The sequence below is a fragment of the Primulina huaijiensis genome, chromosome 10 (assembly GCF_012295235.1).
Source record: "Primulina huaijiensis isolate GDHJ02 chromosome 10, ASM1229523v2, whole genome shotgun sequence".
NCBI lineage: Eukaryota > Viridiplantae > Streptophyta > Magnoliopsida > Lamiales > Gesneriaceae > Primulina > Primulina huaijiensis.
In genome coordinates, this window is record NC_133315.1 from 5,947,667 (window position 1) to 5,955,946 (window position 8,280).

Sequence of the window (8,280 nt, forward strand, 5' to 3'; positions counted from 1 at the left end):
ATATTAATGTTAAGTTGCATTTGGATTTATTGATCTCGAGCAATAACATTGTCATTGATTTCAAACTTGTGTCGATATAGAGTAATTTCAACTCATTCATTTAAATACAACCTTACAGAACTAATTATTTTTATCTATCTATACTTTTAAATTTTAAATGAAATTTTTTTTGAAGAATAAATTTTAAATAATTATATCTAGAAATTAATTTGATAAAATCACAATAAAAATTATAAACAAACATCATACCCAAAAATATGTCCACTCAAATATCTCTCAACTTGCCGCACAATTTTTGTTTGTTTAAGGAAACTATAAATAATCAACCAGGCATGTAATCTTTTCCAACACTAAAAAAGACGATATGACTCTCGAAGAACCTTTCGAGATAATCCAAAAAAAGCAAGAACCTTTCACTAGTTTCGGAAGTTGTTAGTAGATAAAATGGTATTTAGAAAATGAATTTGGTCAATGATTTTTTTTTTTAAAAAAAATCGGATGTATTTAAAATATCATAAGTGTTATAAAACATAAAAGAAACAGAGATGAGTAGAGAGAATTTGTGGAGCCCTTAACTCCTAATCGTTATTACAATGCAATTTGATTATAGTTAATTAATTACAGCGGAAAACGAGTAAAAATTTTCTTTGCAATGAGTCCAAAATGTGTCAACTATAATTATAATACTCAAAATAGTATATAATAACGTCTCATATAAACATGTCATATCGTAAAATATGCCCACACATAATCAAAATCAATTACATACAACGACTCATATCCTCGGGACATGCCCGGTATACATATACATATATATACTGGGATAGACAACAAAACCTCAACTCAGACGTGACTCCCTCCAGAAGTACCCTCTCCAGTCTTTTGATAACCTGGAGTACCTGCCATTGTCCACACACAAAGACAACAACGAGCAAAAGATCCGTATGGAACAACCATAATATATACAACTTGTATCTACACAATGATATATGATATGCAATGCATGTATGTCGTGAGGATATCAGGTCAAATGTCCATCCACTGAGCATGTATTAGAATCAATCGAATCGCTATCAAATCAATGCTCGAGCTGGCACACTGGCATCAATCAAATATAAGGGATAATCGTATGATAGCATCGGCAAAACGTCATAAAATCCCATATCTCAATCAATCAATCATCGGGGCCACGAATGACTATGTTTTAAGGGCCACATAATGTCAAACATAGCATCGTGTTCACAAAACCCAGAATCAAATCCAACAATATAAAGGTATCCAAGGATCATAGCTCAACGTGCATGCCATGTATCGATGTATGAATAAAATAGTGTGTGTTAACAAAACATTTATTTTATACACTGATATCCAATCATAAATGTCATGTATACCACATCAACTCAACAAATAAGGCATATAGATACATAATCTTAGTCAAATCAGTCAAACATATATCATATGACACAGATACATGTCGTATATTACTCGGTCGCAACATACCTCAATTATCGAGGAGATAATTTCCCTCGCATGCCAAATCGAACAGTGCCTCTGAAGGGAGATATTTTCAAAAACACTTAATCACCTTTCTGGAATTCTAAGGGTCATCTTCGTTTGTTAGCATAACTCATTTGACGATCCTGAGCAGCTTTCATTTGCTGTCGAATCAACTGAACCTTGTCATTCATTTCCTTATCATTTTAGGTTCAGTCAGTTGTCTTTCACCAATTTCATCAAAGAATAACGGTAACCTACATCGTCTCCCATATAAGGCTTCAAACGGTGTCATAACAATACTCGTTTAGAAGTTATTATTATAAGAAAATTCTACAAACGGTAAGGCATCTTGCCATCCTACGTTAAAATTCATCACGACTGCACGTAACATATATTCTAACGTTTGGATTGTACGCTCAGTCTGACCATCAGTTTGAGGATGATAAGCAGTACTCATAGCCAAACGCGTACCCATAACTTCTTGGAGACTACCCCAGAATTTAGAAACAAATATGGGATCACGATCAGATACAATTGAGACTGGCACACCGTGCATTCTCACAATATTCTTGATATATAAACGGGTCATTTTCTTATACGGATAAGTCCGCTCATACGGAATAAAATATACAGATTTCGAAAGCTGGTCGATAATAACCCAAATAGCATCACAGCCCTTGAGCGAACGAGGTAAATGAGTCACAAAGTCCATAGCAATATGTTCTCAATTCCATTTTGCGATTTCAAGATTATGAAGTAATCCTCTCGGTTTCATTCTTTCGGCTTTCACTTGCTGGTCAATTATTTATTAAATAAAATAATTTTTTCGGATGTATTTAAAATATCATAAGTGTTATAAATATAAAAGAAAGAGAGATGAGTAGAGAGAATTCATAAAAGAAAAGAAGATATGAGTCAATACTCATGTGCAATTTTCATTGAAAACGAACACCTTATTTATAGGGAAATATTACAACGTACAAATTTTTACAAATATTATATTGTCATATTTTTTGATTACTGATCGAGCAAAACTTGCACTGTAAAACTCTTGGTCTTGGTCAAAATTAATAATATTTAAGCTCGAAATAATCGCAAGTGCACGATGTCCAGTTATAATATAGTGTACTAGAGTAAGAGTATCGTTCCACTAGATACTGTATTTTTCAATTATTATTTCCAGTTACTAAATCTTTAGCAACGAAATTTGAATGATTGTTTTCTACTACTACAATTTAATAAATACTCAAAGATAAAATTCCAGAATTAAATGATGAGATATATAATCTAGAATGGTTAATTAAAATTCAATGAAAAAATGAATTTATTGGGAATTTCGGTTAACCTACCCCTCGTTATTTACTTAATTCGTTCGATAGTGATCTACGCTTCCGATAGGATTTCATATTCAATTGAACACGTCCTCTTGAGCTATGCCAAACTATTTCTACTGAATGAAGTAATTAAATTTCGTTAATTATTTATCAAAGGTGAATCGCATTTCGTTCTATGAAATCCCTTAGTTTTCACCCCACCGGACTATGACTATCGGCGCGTATCCGATTTCATATTTCTATGTAAATTGTAAATCCACGAACTATGCTACTCGTTCTTATCACGAGTTACTCTTTCGAACTCACTCGCAATATAAGATCGTTGTTAAAGTTAGCTACGCTCTAGCAACACGATAAAACAATAGCATAATCAAGAATAAACCAAAAATCGAAATACGAATTAAATAAACCGGTTTCGGGGTAGGATCACCTTAAATCTCAAAAAATAATGTAAATTATCTACTCGATGTTATAATTAAACTAAGCAAAACAATGTTTAAATAGGAGAAAATAAACTCGAAATACTAGACGTGACTAGATCTGCGAAGAACAGTGCTCGGAAATATCAAAATCTTCATTCCAAGCGCAAAATCCTCTCCAAGGCTTGTGGTGGCTGCTGGATAAGATCTGATTTTCGTGCCCCCTTTACTTCTTTTCAGCCTCCTTCGTAAAAATCTCCCCGAAGGCAAGAATTGATTCTCAAGATTTTTTCCAAAATTAAGTCCCACTCGGGCGGTAAAGTTCTATCGCCCGAGCGGCGAGTTCTCTATACATCTGCTTGTTTGGTACGATATTCGCGCTCGGGCGGTAAAATTCTACTGCCCACGCGCCAACCTTTCTGCCCATTATCCTCTTGGTTTTCACAATTTCATTCCGATTTCAGTTTTCCAGCCAGTTTACCTGCAAATTCGTCACGTACAAGTAAGACATGATCAAATGCACATGCTTACTCTAAAACGAACAAAATGTAAATGAAATGTACGCATGTACAATGCAAACACACACAAAACTAATGCACTAAAATACGTACAAATGACACCTATCAATTACAAATATTTCAAGTCTAACTAAATAAGATAATCATCTACAATAAGAATATATTTATAATACTCCTCCTTAGATGATTATTTGCACAAACAATCGATTCGTCAAATATCCATATGGCAAGATGGATGATTAGAAACTTCATCGGGATTCAATGTTGCCTCGTTAAAATCTTTTCAGTAAAACTCATTGGGAAAAATCTGAAAGAAAGAAAAAATATACATCAATAGATACTTTCTTTGGATGTCTTCCCGGCGATAGATGTACTTCGTTAAAACCTTGCTAAGAAAAACCCAGTGGGACAAAATCATAGTGAAGAAAAAAGAATACGACATCTCTCGCTAATAGTTAATTTTCCAGTAAAAACCTTATCACGAAAAGCAACGTGAGTTAAATAATATACGAGAAAAAAAGAGTACAACTTTGATTGCTCCCCCTACTGCATACATCACTTGAAATCATTAACTCTTCGTATTCCGAACTTGTACAAAGATTTGCCAAAAGTTGATGCATGTGATAATTTTGTAAAAAGATCGATCATATTATCTTCAGTTATTGACAATCTATTTATGTTAATCAATAGTCTGTATGAAATTGCAAAGAAAACCAGTCATGTGTCTTCCTGGTTGTCACTGTCTTCTTTGGAGAAAATATATACATCACTAGTATAATTTGTAAGATATGGTAATATATAAATTCTTATATATGGTATTTCAAGTCCAAATATTTTTTTTTCATCTTTTAAGTTGGCGAAAATGATACTTTGAGCATCAAATGTTCAAATAGCAACAAATTGATGCAACTTATATAAGTATTTTCGTACATTTTCTTTGTACTATAACTTATGTACACATATTCTTTTAGAAAATGTTCAATCTATAATCGTAGACAGAATTTCGTTTTTTTTCAAGTATTGTATCGCAAATTTATATTTATTACTTGTCCATTTTAATAAACTCTTCAAGAGTACTAAGCTGAAAGTATCACCGGTATAATGATCATTTTAATTTTTATAATGACATGTTCTATTGAAATAATATTTTTGAACATTGAATCTAAATTAATTTGACATCTCAAATCTTAAGAGGATTTTCTATACATATCACTGTCAAATCAACCCATCCATGACAACTGAAAACATTTTCTCATAACCGACTTTGGTTTAGAAACTCTGAGCTAAAGTGTGTTCATATTTCACATGTCATTTGTCAATCATTTTTATCGACAATCGCTACAAATTATATTTCAAGATAACCATCATTTTGCATTATAGCAAAAACACATTAATAATTATATAATTTTGATCCCAAATAATAATTGAAACATCATTTTTTTAATATACTTGTTATTCTTCATGAATAACACCATACAAATAATTTCCAACAAATTGGGATCGATCTCAAAATTGTTTTTTTAGCTTTTATTTCCTCCCCTCAATGTTGGAAATATCGTTTCACAATAATAATAAATGAGAAATAGCGTTATAAAAATCTCATTGCTCAAAATATTTGATCATACGATTCAAATAATTTCCAACAAATGTACAATCTCTTCAAGAGATTTACTATAGTGCATTGGTCGCACATAAACACATTATCAGTTGACGTAATATATACAACATATATTTGAGATATCTCCAAAATATGATGCATTTATTATCAAAATAAATTGTTTCAATAGTTGATTAGATGCAGAATAAATAAACTAAACCAACTTATTTATAATCATAAAATTGATATTATCAAAATCAATGATTTCAATAGTTGATTGGATGTTGAATAAATCAACTAAACCAACTTATTTATAATCATAAAATTGATATTCATATTCTCTATTTTAATCAAGCTTATTTTGGGTACATAATCTGGAATTTTTTTTTCAAAACGTATTTAGGCAAACATTAAGTTGCGAATCGTGGGCCCATATTATTTTTCCTTTCCAGATATTACAGAAATACCTGTCAACTTGAACTTATGATAGCGGTATCAAATTTGATAAGCTATAAATAAAAATTCATAAAATCTCCTGGATATTTGATTAAAAAATCTTCATATTTATCGATCCAGGAACTTTTGACTTCATCATTAACATCTTTGTGATTGTCAATAGTTTGTTAACTATTTATATAATTTGAATGCTAAACCCAATTGATTATGCTAAACTCTGAAAATATTTGTATCGATGATACTTTTGGAGAATATTTGCTCTTCTAGAACTATTGATTTGTAATATACTATTTATACCAAATCAATATCGACACTTGATTCACAATCTATATACGTCAACGTTTATCACTATTTTATTGTATAAAACATATAATCCGTTTTTTTTCATCGTCAATCAATCGATCTTCTAGATCCTTAATTCATTCATATCAACACATGATGAAAATATAATTTGGGTAGACATCATCGGTCTCCACAAACTTTATATCGGGCTCGATGTATATCTCAATATTTTGTGCCAATTTTATAATTCATATCTCATTTGAGATAATATATTCTTCTTTAATATCAATTGTGTTCATTTGCACTATCACATTCATCTTATATAATGGATCACATTAATCAGGCAATTCCGAATAATTGTTTTCTTTATTTCTCTTTGAACAAACAAAATATTATAATTAAGATATTGAAATTGAGAAATTGAACGTACATGTTGGAACTTTTCAAGTTCGCAATCTTGATTTTGATGTTAACAAAACTTGTTAATTTGTGTTACTAATAATCTACCTTAGTGTGCAGAAGCTAGAATCAGTCACGATCTGTTTACGTCGCAAACTGAAGACCTAACTGATCGCACAAACTGAATCGGTCTAACTGTTAAGTCAATTGAGCAGTCCAGCTAATTGTCCAGTTGATAGGTGGTTCAGTAGGAGAACCTCAAAAGCCTGGCCAGCCAAAGGAGTGTTCAACTGATGAAGAAACCCAGCTGATCAATTCAACTGAACGAGAGTGAAATCAGTTCAACTGACAAGTCAACTGATTTCACCAGCCCAACTGAAGATCATTCAGCTGATCAGTCCGAAACATCAGTCAGGATCTTTCAGTTGTAGATGAAGACAAACTCTTTCAATGGATTCCAGCTATGGGTGAAGTTACAAAGCTTTTGTCCAGTCAAAGGACAATAATGGACGTTGCATCAGAGCATTAAAGACAAAATATTTCAGAATGGCAGTCGAAAAGTCGAGACACAAAGTTCAAGAAACGAATTAAAGATGCAACTGATACAATAATTGAGTCTCACTGGACGATCAGTTTTTCCCGTCTATATAACGAAAAGATCAGTAAGGACTCGACAACATACAACAACACTGTAATGCCCGAGATTTTGATTCCATTAATCTGAGATTATTGATTATTGAATTAACATGATTATAGATGGATCATTCCGAGAATAGATTGGGCAAAGTATAGGATTATGCTATTTGTTGGACAGAACTATTGGCGCCCGAGCGGTAGAAAATGATCGCCCGAGCGCCAGTGCTCAATAGAAATTTGTTCGGGCAGAAGATGTGGCGCCCGGGCGGTAGTTTGTGACCGCCCGAGCGCCAGTGGATATGAACACTCGGGCAGAACGTTCCGCGCCCGAGCGGTAAAGTGTGACCGCTCGAGCGCCAGAGTAGGATAAGCTAAGGCTCGGACAGAACTCTCCGCGCCCGAGCGGTAGTTTTTGACCGCCCGAGCGCCGCCTAATTTGTATGAAAATGAGCCACATTTCACTCACATGCAACTTGATTATATATATACAAGCTTCTTCATTCATATGCAGTTAGAAAGAAGGAAACGAGAAACTAAGAGAAATCCTTACGCCTTTTAGCTTGTAGATTTGTGATTTACGAAAGATCCGTCCGTCTGATTTTAAATCCGACTTCAGTACTGTGTTCCTATCGATGCAGGCTTCAACCGGACGTACGTTTTCTTAAGTTTTGATATGATTTGAAATTATGGTATTGTCAGAATCAGATATGATTCATATATGGTGTTCTTGACGTAGTAGAAATCGGATAATCGAAACCGGAGTGAAGAACGGATACCGTATAGAATTTTTATGAATGTCAGAGTTGATTTGACTGAGATTTGATATCAGATTTGTATTATTATTTATTATGAGTTGCGAGAACGGATATCTGTTGATTTGTATTGTTGGGTATATTGAGAGTGTGCAGTTATGCTGTCGAAACAGAATTTGATTTAATTCTAATTATATCCAGTATTGACTTGATCGGTATATTGATATTGTACTCCTCGATATTGTCATTGCCAGATTGAGTATTGACAGACCTTGAGTTCGAGACTTCGATAGAGTCAGATTGACAAAAAAAGGTATAATTCATGTTGATTCTGGAAGATACAACTCGAGTTAGATTTGATTCGAGTTTCCCAAAATCACATACTAGATT